This window comes from Panthera leo, chromosome A2, assembly GCF_018350215.1.
Source record: "Panthera leo isolate Ple1 chromosome A2, P.leo_Ple1_pat1.1, whole genome shotgun sequence".
Taxonomy (NCBI): Eukaryota; Metazoa; Chordata; class Mammalia; order Carnivora; family Felidae; genus Panthera; species Panthera leo.
In genome coordinates, this window is record NC_056680.1 from 109295473 (window position 1) to 109307854 (window position 12382).

The 12382-nt window shown below is 39.1% G+C and overlaps 1 pseudogene; it reads left to right on the forward strand.

The window, feature by feature from the left end:
* The first annotated feature begins 3176 nt into the window (after positions 1-3176).
* Positions 3177-3878, forward strand: LOC122213187 (annotated as a pseudogene).
* Positions 3879-12382: the final 8504 nt, after the last annotated feature.

Below are 12382 nucleotides of genomic sequence, written 5' to 3' on the forward strand. Positions count from 1 at the left end.
AGGCACAGATGCACCGAGGGGGGACTTTGGTAAACTGGTCATTTTTCCAGTTTCCTCACCAGAGGGCAGTGCTGCTTCACACTTGGAGCCTTTGCCTGGGCGGCAGGGGCAGGGTGGCTACACGCCCCGAGTGTTTGTCCCAACTTGGGTATAACTGAAGAATTTTGTTTTGTCCATGGCCACGTTATAAGGAAAGTTTTTAGCAAAAGTTATCTTTTATCTTCTCAGAAATTGACAGAGTGATCAGGGAATAATAAATAGCCACATATTCTCTTGCTTCAACCCTGAAAATGAAGGGAATTAAGAGTATCCGTTGGTTAGTGATAGGATAAATTGGATTAGTGAAATCCTTTTTGAGGATCTACTGCACTTTACAGGCACTTTTGGAGACCGTAAAAGTTCATGAGAGACATATAAGTGTTTATAACACTTAGTATTCTTGAGACATGAACCTACCCTCAGGGGATAGCCAAGTATATTTAACAGAAGCATATTTTATGGAAGTTAAATTTTGTAAATCATATAAATCTGACTATGTGGACAAAGAGAAGTTACTAACCAAGCTTCAGAATTATAGTGACTGAAGTCTGAAGAATAAGATATTTTCCAAAATGCTGCCTTTGGGTTTTTGTTTTGTTTTTAATTAGTTTTTTTTTTTTTAATTTTTATTTTAGACAGGGTACACATACAAGCCAGAGAGAGGGGCAGAGAGAGAGAAAGAGAGAGAAAAAGAATCTCAAGCAAGCTCCATGCTCAGTACAGAGCCCCACACATGGGGCTCCATCCTTCCATCAGTTGGGGTCATGACCTAAGCTGAAATCAAGAGTGGATTCTCCATCTCCATCGACTGAGCCACCCAGGTGCCCTTTCAAAATGCTCCCTTTACAAATGAATGCTTTTGTGTGCTACTCTTAATAAGCACTAGCCAAGACTTTCTCACTGATAACTTGCTACAAAAGGGGTGTGTGTGTGTGTGTGTGTGTGTGTGTGTGTGTGTGTACACTCTGCTTCCTCTAATGACATTAAACTCAATTTCAGAACTATGAGTTCAAATTTTGAGCAGTTACAAAAAATCGCCCATGTGGCCTTAATGTTTCCTCTAAATGCTTGCTGTTACAGCAATCATCTTTTTTGTTAAACCAAATTTAAGAGGGAATCCTGAAAGCTACTTCAATCAAACTGAAAGTTCATTCTTAGACAAGATAGAATGTGCTCACTAGCAATTAACAATCCAGAGTTAAATTAAGAAATTACTTCCATTTATAACAGAATCAAAAACAATAAAATACTTAGGAGTAAATTTAACAAAAGAATTGTAGAAAAAATAATTGCTAGGTGTGTACACCAAAAGCTGCAAAATATCACTGGAAACTGATAAAGATCTTACTAAATAAAAAACATCCCAGGGACGTCTGGGTGACTCAGTTAAGTGGGCTGGCTTTTGCTGAGGTCATGAATTCATGGTTCATGAGTCCAAGCCCCACATCGGGCTCTCTGCTATCAGCACAGAGCCTACTTTGGATCCTCTGTTTCCCTCTCTCTCTGCCCCTCCCCTGCACATGCGTGCTCTCACTCTCTCTCTCTCTCTCTCTCTCTCTCTCTCTCTCTGTCTCTGTCTCTCTGTCTGTCTGTCTCTCTGTCTCTCTCTCTCAAAAATAAACATTTTAAAAAATGTCCGAGGTTCATGGATCAGAAGATATTTTAATATCTTCCAAATTTGTTAAGATGGTAAAAGAAATTGATCTTCACATTCAATACAATTCCTATAAAAATCTTAGATGGCATTTTTGCAGAAATTGACAAGCTAATCCTAAAATTCATATAGATATGCAAGGGATCCAGAATAGCTAAACCAACCTTGAAAAAGAACAAAAATGAAGGTCTCACACTTCTTGATTTTAAAACTTACTACAAAGCTATAGTAATCAAGATTGTGTGATATTGGCATAAGGATAGACATAAAGATTAACAGAACCCCAAAATAAACCCATACGCTTATGATCAATTGATTTCTGACAAGGGCCCCAAGACAATTCAATGAGGGAAGAAGAATGTTTTCAACAAGTGGTACTTGGACAACTATTATACACACACAAAAGAATGAATTTGTACCCTACATCACATCATATACAAAAATTAATTCAAAATGTATTTAAATGTAATACGTAAATGTAAGAGGTAGCACTGTACAACTGTTAGAAGAAAACATAGGTATAAGTTTTTGTGACCTTGAATTAGGCAATGGTTTCTAAGATCTGACATCAAAGCACAAACCACACTAGGAAAAAAATGCATAAATTGACATCAAAATTTTTAAAATTCTGTGCTGTAGAGGGCACTGTTAAGAAAGTGAGAGGCATCTGGATGGCTCAGTCGGTTGAGCGTCTCACTTCGGCTCAGGTCATGATCTCGCAGTTCGTGAGTTTGGGCCCCGCATCCGGCTCTGTGCTGACAGCTCAGAGCCTAGAGCTTGCTTCAGATTCTGTGTCTCCCTCTCTCTTTGCCCTACGCCTGCCTGTGCTCTGTCATTCTCTGTCTTTCAAAAATGAATAAACACAAAAAATTAAAAAAAAAAAAAAGTGAGAGGACAACCCACAGAATGGGAGAAAATATTGATAAATGATATATCTAATAAGGATCTAATGCCCATAATATATAAGGCAGATTTAGAACTCAACAACTAAAAAAATAACCCGATTTTTGAATGGGCAAAGGTTTTGGACAGAGAGTCCTCCAAAAAACACAGATACAAATGACCAATAAGCACATGAAAAAATACCCAACATGATTAGTCATTAGGGAAATGAAAATCAAAACCACAAGGTACGCTCCAGACCTGTTAGGATAGCTATAATAATAATTTGTTTAAAGACAATAGCAAAGGTGGGGTATCACGTGACCCCAGCCCTCAGGGAGTGGGGGAAATACGGTTCCCCTATCCAGCTTGATTCTTTGCCTGCCCCTTGAGGCCAGGTGCCAGCCTGAGCTCAGCCTTCTCCTCCCTAGTAGATGAAGAAAGCCCCACCCCACAGACCCAAGCTGGTGAGGGGGGTGGATCTGTCCCCCAGGTCCTGGAAGGAACCAGGTACTGTGGTAGGCTTTGCAGATTCAACAGTATACAAGACAAAGTCCCTGTCCATATAAAGTATACATTCTAATGGAGGAGACAGTCCTCAGAAATGCAAGTTGCCGATGAAGTATATCTTATTTTTTATGACATGAAAGTTCAGAAGTGCTCCACACCAGAAGAAATCAAGAAAAGAAAGAAGTCTGCCATGTTTTGTCTCAGTGCAGATAAAAAGTGCATCATTGTAGAAGAAGGGAAAGAAATCTTGGTTAGAGATGTGGGTTAAACCATAACCGATCCTTTCAAGCATTTTGCAGAAATGCTTCCTGAAAAAGATGTCGCTATACTTTGTATGATGCAAGTTTTGAAACTAAGGAATCCAGAAAAAAGCAGCTGATGTTTTTGTGGGTTTTTGTTTGTTTGTTTTTGTTCTCAAGCAATTTCCAGACCTGAGATGGTAGTTATGGCTCTGCCTCCATCCTTGGACATTCAAGTTGAAAGGAAGAAGAACCGGAGAGACCTAGAGATTGCTCTGTTCCTAGTTCCCAAGGACAGAAACTATTCTCTGTGGGAGGAGTAGACAAGGGTATCAGAACCAGCTCCTCTGGAAAGTAAAGTGATCAATGTGAGCCCCAAGGATGCAATCATAAAGAAATTTCAAGGCATAAAACATGAATACCAAGCAAATGAGCCAGAAGACCTCAGTCAGGCTTGTACTGCTTACAAGCTAGAAGGATCCTTAACTGTAGCTTTTGAAGAATGCTGTGTAGACCATCATTCAGTGCCACAAATCAAAAGCTCCCATGTTTAATGGTATCCTCTTGCTATATAAGCAAAACAAGTATGTTTAGGCCAGGGTTCCATTGAGGGGGAGCTGTCTTGTCATCGGTTAAACTAAATATTCTATCAATATGCGAAAATGGTCCTAAGTAAATCTAAAATCTGAAGACACACTATTGTGACATTAAATTCTTATTGGCCCAATGTCTGTTTTGATGAGTTGGCTTGTAAAGATTTTTGTTAAACCCATGATTTTTAATCATGTAGTTCACAAAACAGTACAAGGCCATATGAAGAGAATTATTGCCTCTTTGCTACCTCAACAGTTACTTTGTTTCTTTTGCTTAGAGAATTGGTCACAATCTGGTTATAATTTTGGCCCCAGATTCTTTATTCTCTCTTAAGCTAAACCATACAATGGAAAATAAATCTCCTCTCTACATGTAACAGCTCTAATATACTAGCTACAGTAAGATTAAGTCAGGCAGACTTAATTCTAGCAAGCGTGTAATGGAGACTGCCTCAGAATTGTTCACACTTCTCACTAAGGAGGGCATTTGTTGGGATGAGCACTGAATGTTGTATGTAAGTGATGAATCGCTAAATCTACTCCTGCAACCAATATCACACTGCATGCCAACGAACTAGAATTCACTTGAAACATGAAAAAAAAGAAAGAAATGTGCACACTTCTAACCAGCGCTAATCTTGCAAAACATTATTTTGAGCACGCAGTTGAAACGCCGGAAGCAGTTCCTTGCACCTATAGTGAGCTCTCCACTCACTAGCTGGGAGATTGTTCTGAGAGTGACCTAGCATCTTGGAAATCCAATCATGATGTGTCCTCAGGAGAATGTGCCATACCTTGTAACAACTAACAATGACGCAAATTAGAGTTCCATTGTAATATACTCTGTTAGTGAAAATCATAAAATGGTGTATTGACAAGTTGGGCCAACTGTGACATCTTTGCGTCTCCTTCAGAATTTTGTTGCTTCTGGTACAATAAGGTGTGGAAGAGCATTGACTTTATGTTTACTCTGGGGCCTGGGAGAACTTCCTAATTTCCTAGAGCAGTTTGTTGATTTCATGTGAAATGGGGAGCAGGTATAATGGATGACACCCACAGGAAGCCACTGCCTGATGACACTTGGAAGTGATTGTCTTTAACATCACAGGCATAGCACTTTGAACAATATAGAGATGCACACAGTTGAACTTAGAAGTAGCAGTATTGGCTTTACGTAATAAAGGAAGCAATATTAACTTAAAAATAAGATAATAATAAGTGTTAGCAAAGATGTGCAGAACCCTCATACGTTGCTAATGGGAGTGTAAAATGATGCAGCCACGTTGGAAAATAGCTTGGCAGTTCCTCAAAAAGTTGAACCCAGCAATTGCATCCCTAGGTATATACCCAAGATAATTAAAAATACGTATTCACACAAAAACCTACACGCCAATGTTCATAGCAACAATATTTACAATAACCAAAACGTGAAAACAATCCAAGGTCCATCAACTGACAAATAACTAAATACAGCGTGGTGTATCTGTACCAAGGAATAGTATTCATGCATAAAAAGGAATGAAAGTACTGATACATGCTACAACATGGAGGAAAAATGGAGCTAAATATAAGAAAGCACTCACAAAGGACCAAATGTTGTTCCATTTATATGAAATTTCCAGAATAGGCCAATCTGTGGACAGAGGTATATTAGTAGTTTTCAAGGGCTGGGGGTAGGGCAGAATGGGAGTGACTACTAATGGGAATGGGGTTTTCTTCTGGGGTGATGAAATGTTACGGAATTAAATAGTGCAGAGCTTTGTAAACACACTACAAACCATTGAGTTTTATGCTCTAAAGAGTGAATTTTATAGTACGTGAATTATATTTCAATTAAGAGAGAGACAGAGAGAAAGAGAATGGGCTTTGACAGAATGTTCCCAACCATGAAGGAGAGGGAAGTAGAAATGAGGTCATTAAAATGCTAGCATAAAGAACAGCATCATAAATGTGCTCTCAACCCAGGTCCCGGTAACACTGTTTACTAAAGACCAAGTCCTGCCTTTTTCCAAATATACTGATTAGAAAACAAAAGCTTATTGACCTAAATCAGAAAATCAAAACAAAACCAACAAAAACAAACCAAGTGGTAGCATAGTTTCTCTTTTTTTTTAGCAAATATTTATTTTATTAGTTAATATGAACTAATACTCAACAACAGGAAAATTTAATAATAATGTATTAATGTGGGGCGCCTGGGTGGCTCAGTCAGTTAAGCGTCCGACTTCGGCTCAGGTCATGATCTCACAGTTCGTGAGTTCAAGCCCCCCATTGGGCTCTGTGCTGACAGCCCAGAGCCTGCTTCAGATTCTGTGTCTCCCTCTCTCTCTGCGCCCCCCCTCCCCAGCTTGGACTCTGTCTGTCTCTGCCTGTCTCTCTCTCTCTCCCTCTCCCTCTCTCTCTCTCTCAAAAATAAATAAACACTAAAAATTTTTTTAATAAAAAATAATAGTGTATTAATGCAACGGAGTGTTACAGAGCAGTAAAAAAGAATGCATCTGTACTGCATCAACAGAAACTTGACCAAAAAGCAAATAACAAGACTACATACAGTATGAGGCAATTTATATAAAATTTCTAAATGAAAAGCAATACTGTACACATACACACATACCACTTAAGGGTATATATGTGTATGTATATATATTATAACTATATATATATAGCTATATATACCTAATTATATATATATATATATATATATATATATATACACCTAATTATACATATATATACCCTATTTTATATATTTACATATATCCCAAAGTGTATAGTATATATCGTATAATATATACACAGCATAGTAAGAAATCAAGTATTAAAGATATATATATATATATAATACATAATAAAATATAGATTAAGAGTATTAAAGGATTAAGTATCAAGTATTAGGGATATATATAAAATATTAAAAAGCTCATGCAGTGATAAACATCTGACTGAAGAAAAAGGAAAACCTGTAGGACAGAGAAGGATTAAGAGAACTATTTCAACTACATTTATAAAATTTCTTCCTTAATCTGGGTAGTAGGTACATGAGTTTATATTCTGTTATTCTTTATAGTTTGGATTCTGTTAGAAACTTTCTGTTACAAACTTTAAAAAATAAAAGCAATTTTAAAAAATCATCATCATCAGGGCTTTTTATGGTTTGCTTTAAAATCACAACACATGATGGATGAAGCATTAAGAGCTTCTCCAAAATACTTTGCAACTATGCAGTGGCAAGTACCAAAGCTTTGAAATATTTTCAAAAATGAAAGCCAGTCGGGAGTCTGGGTGGCTCCGTAGGTTAAGCATCCAACTTTTGGCCCAGGTCAGCATCGGGCCCTGTGCTGACAGCTCAGAGCCTGGATCCTGCTTCAGATTCTGTGTCTCCCTTTCTCTCTGCACCTCCCCCTCCCCGTCCCCCGCCGCCAGCTGGAACTCTGTCTTTCTGTCTCAAAAATAAATAGACATTAATTTTTTTTTTTAATGAAAGCAAGAAACCAAGAGGGGGCCTGTGTAGGATTCTGTTTCCACTTTGTTGGCAGAACTTATTTCTTAGTGTCTGCAAACCAATAAAGACCTGGTGGCACTGTGTGCAAGGTGGTAGTCAGGTCTCCCTCTCGCCTGTGAGCAAACGGATGCCTGCAGCACTCTCTCTGGTGCCCCGTGATGCTCCAACCCACCTTCACAGCTTCACGCCTGTATTTGCAGCCTATTAGAGGACGTAGCTAGAAAGTGGTCAAACCTTTAATCAAGCAATGAAAAGATTGCTGTAATCTAAGTGTCTGACAAAGTATCTACGTGAAACCAGTTGACATAGTTGAAAAGTGTAAAAAATCAGTCATGTACCACTTGAGCTCCTCTGACAACTTATCTAACTGCTAATACTGATTTTTTCTGTAAATTAACCAAATTTAACCTTGTTTGGGGACTTTTAAAAAAGTGTTAATGTGGGGCGCCTGGGGTAAGCTTCCCACTCTTGATTTTGGCTCAGGTCACGATCTCAGGATTCCCTCCTCTGGCTCCTTGCTGACAGCGCAGAGCCAGCTTGGGATCTTCTCTCTCTGCCCCTCCCTCCCTTGCTCATGTTCTCTCTCCCCTCCCCCCCCACACTCTCAAAATAAAATAAATAAACTTTAAAAAAAAAGAAAATTGTTCATATGTGTCTGTGCCTTTGTATGTCTTATGAATATTAATTAATGGAGGTTAGTATTTGTCATTCTATAATGTGTAATTTTTAAATTCAACCCATTAAAGTTATTACTATGTAGATAACACCTAGAAGCAAGAAGCCACGAAAAAGCCAAACAATAAAATTCCCAGTGCAGCTTCAAGCAGACACCCGGAATCTGAGCACTCTTGTCTGGGGCGTATCTGTTAGACTAGGTAGACTAGGAAATAGCACAGCGGGGAGGTCTTCTGGGTGATGCCCAGCCCAGAGGTATCTTTTTTCGTGTCTGAAGCCAGAGAGATTTATCAAATTTCTCTCTGCACCGCATTTCAAATGAGCAGTTTTGCCAAAGGTTTTAGTTGAGTGCACAGGCACTGGCAGAGAGTCCCTCTTCCTGCAGTTCCCTGATTGAAAGCCTTGCAAAGCAGTGGCGATCAACGCAAACAGCCAGTACAGAGGAAATCCAACCGATGACATCCTCCTAACGAAAACCAAAAGGTATTTCTGCCTTTCAACATCTCCAGCCATTGCAAACAAGACCTCGAGTCCTTCCTGATTAAAGAAGTTGCTGATCCAGTTGAAAGGAAAGCAAAGAAGCAAATTAGAAGACAATACAGGGTCAGGTAAGGCTAGCAAAGAAACGAGACTAAAGCAAAACAGATGCCCTCTCTTGGTCTCGATCCCAATTTATTTATTCCCATGAATTTTAATGGTATTTTTTTATTATTAAAGTATAACATGCATACATACAGCTTGATGAATTTTCTCAAGTCAAGTACATCTCGTGACCACATACAGACCCAGCAGCACTTTCATGCCTCATCCCAGTTACTGGTTCTCCTCCCAAGGCAACCACAGTTCTGGTTTCTACCATGAGCAGTCAGTTTTACCTTCCTCGCAACATTAAACAGACTCCTACACAATGCAATCTTTTGTGTCCGGGTTCTTTTGTCCTACCTTGTGTTAGTGAGAGTCATCATGTTCTGTGTGGCAAGTTTGGTCACTGAATGAACAAACTACAGCAGATGTCTTCTTAGTCCTGTTACTGAGCATTTGCTCATCCAAGAATAAGCTGACATAGTTTCTGAAATCAGAGGGCTCCTTCTAGAATGACCAAGCAGCACAGCTCTAGCAGGCTTTGGCCTCCAAGTTGGTACATCAAAGAAACATTTCTTCTCATTTTCAGTTTCAAGGGGTTTCAATGCCCTGGGTGAAGTTGTTCCATGTGTATTTTTTCTCTCTTTAATGATGATGGAATATGTCCTAATATGCTTTCTCCAGTTAAGACACTGGTGGTGAATTTTGCCAAGTTCTCTCTTTTATTCATAATCAGTTTTACTAAGTTCATCAATTTTTCTAGTTGAAAAAGAAAAACTTTGTTGACTTTCCCTATTATACATTGGTTTTCAATTTCCTTAATTACTGCTCCTTAATACTGTTTCTTCTCCTTGCTTTAGTTTAGTCTTTTCCTAACTTTTGAGAAGGATACCTTGGTCATTGATTTTTCAGCCTACTTTCAAATATTGTTTTCTAAATTAAGCTATTCTTTTCATCTTTAAAACCATCCTTCTGTACCTTGCAATCTGTGATGCTGGGATTCTTACTGCGCACACTACAATTCTACTCCATTCATGGGCCAACCCCTGCAAACGGGGTGTTGAGACGATGCGGAGGCCACCATGGAGGAAGAAGGGCCTTGCCCTTTCTTAACCCCTCCCATCCTGAAGCCCCACCCAGCAATAGCCTTTCCCTCCAGTGGCACCTGTGGGTTCAGCCCAACCCCCTCATTTTTCCTCAGCTCATCCCAGCTCCACAGGGGACCTCTTCCAAACTTCTTGGTCCCCTCAGCTGTAGGATGGAAGCTGCTTCCTGCAATTAATAGATCTGTTACTGAAGTGTCCCTTTTTAGCTTTCTCTTGCTTATCTCTCCCTTATCTTCATTTCTTTCTGCTAAAATAACTAGTTTGGTTTGTCTTCTGACTGTACCCTGCCTGTCGTTGTCCCAAAGCACGTGAAACAAAGAAGTGACACATATTCAAAACTGGACTCAAACTCTCATTTTCTCCTCCCTCCCAAATTGCTTTTCCTCGTCTATCCTGTATCTTTGTGGAGAAGAAACCACAAGCCAGAAGTCTGGGACTTTTTCCTAATGTTGTTTGTTTGTTTGTTTGTTTGTTTGTTTTTTCCTCTCCTTTAGCCTCTATAGCCAGTCTACCATCAAAAGCCACTGCTTCTGACTTATATATTTTCCCAAAATCTCTTCCCTCTTTTCCATCTCCCCTGCCACCACTTTAATTCAGGCCCCAGTCATTTCTCATCAGGCCTATTTAATTAGTCTCCCAGACTGAGGCCTCCTTATACACCAATCCCTATCCTACTACCAAAATCATCTCCCAGAAAGGCAAAGCTTCTGTCTTCACAGACATTTCCGAGGCTCCCCATTGCCATAGGGTAAAGCCCAAATGCCTCAGCAATGAATTCATCTTTTAGCCTTTCATTAGCTGATCTTTACCCATTCCCTCAGCTTCCTCTGTCACTAATCCCCACCTTCCACAAGCAAAGCCTGTCCCCCACCGTACACACACACACACATACACACACACACACACACACACGCCCCACACACACACACAGTCTCCCAGGATGCCTGTCTCATTGGGCTGTAAACATCTTGAGATGAAAAGATAAGGCTTATCCATCATCACCCACAGGTCTTGGCAATCAGGGCATTCAAAAAGCTTCCATGAAATGAGAAAATGACATTCCATGTTTCTATATAATTTTCATATTCATAATTTTTAACTATATTAGTTGTGGTGGTTAATTTTATGTGTCAACTAGACTAGACCACAGTACTCAGATATTTGGCCAAATATTATTCTCAATATTTAACTAACATTTAAATCGGTAGATTTTGAGTAAAGTATAGTGCTCTCCATATGTGAGGTGGGACTTACCCAATTAGTTGAAAAGTCTTAATAGAAAGAAAAAAAAAAAAACAAAAAAACCCCTGACCTTCCCAGAAAAGGAGGGAATTCTGCCAGCAGACTACCTTTGGACTCAAATTGCAACTTTTCCCAAGGTCTCTAGTCTGCTGACCTAATCTGTAGATTTTGGACTTGAAACACAATCACATGAGCCAATTTCTTAAAATAAATCTCTTTTGATACACACACACACACACACACACCCTGGTTCTATTTCTCTGGAGAATTCTAATGCATTAGTTTTGGATTTGCGGTTTGTTTGTTAGCCATCATAAATACAATTCTATACTGATAGTTTTATCTCAAATAATTATTTAGGATTAAAATCTAGGGTTAGGTTTCAATTCAAATGGATACAAGTTACAATGGCTCTTAATAAATATTTTCTAGTCTCCATCCAAAAAAAAAGATTATACCAACATATAATGCTTTACTATTGTGTAAATGAATGTTGGCCCCCAGAGTATTTTCCACACATTTCACATTTTAATTTACGAATTTTTAACTCTTCTCTAGGTGGAATATGGCTCTGTACATTTCCTTACTGGGTATGTTTCCTATAAAATAGACTTCATATATCATTTGCCCATTTGTCCCTGGAGTGTTAGAAGTGTAACATGATTCCTTCACATCATTAGTTATGACAGGATAATCGTTGTAATCAATAGGTGTCAGGGTTCAAGGATATGAGGAATCTGTGTTTTGCTTATGCAGGTCAGTCTATACAATTATCAGGATCTCAGGCTATATAGCCTGTAAGCTCCATGTAAGTTGCCCTGGGATGCTTCTCTATCCCAAGCAAGAGGAGGGAAAAGAAAGAGGAGTATTCATAGAAGAATTTTTTAGACTAGGTCTGGAAGTGGAACTCTTACCTCCTCTATCAATACATTTGGTAAACTCATCATATGGCCAACTCAATGCAGGGGTCTGGGAAATGCAGTCCAGCTGCATACTTAGCAGAGAGAAGATAACTTGGGCTGTGGCGAGCAACTATCTGTCTCTGCCACAGTACGGAACCCGCTGTGCCCGGTGTTAAGAATGTGGACTCCTAAGTCACTATCCGATGATCATATAGAGCAAGGTACTTAACTTTTCTGATCCTGTTTTTCATTTTTGAATCTGACCATAAAAGGACCTCCTAGAGCGGTTGTAAGGATTAGACAAGTATGTGCAAGTTCCTGGCATATAGTAGGTTTATAATACATATCAGATTCTTTCCATAATTTTCCATTATATTTTTGTTAAATGTGTGTTTATATTCATTTGCATTCATGTTCTTCTGTTTGGGGATGTGAAAATATGGTGTTTATGGCATT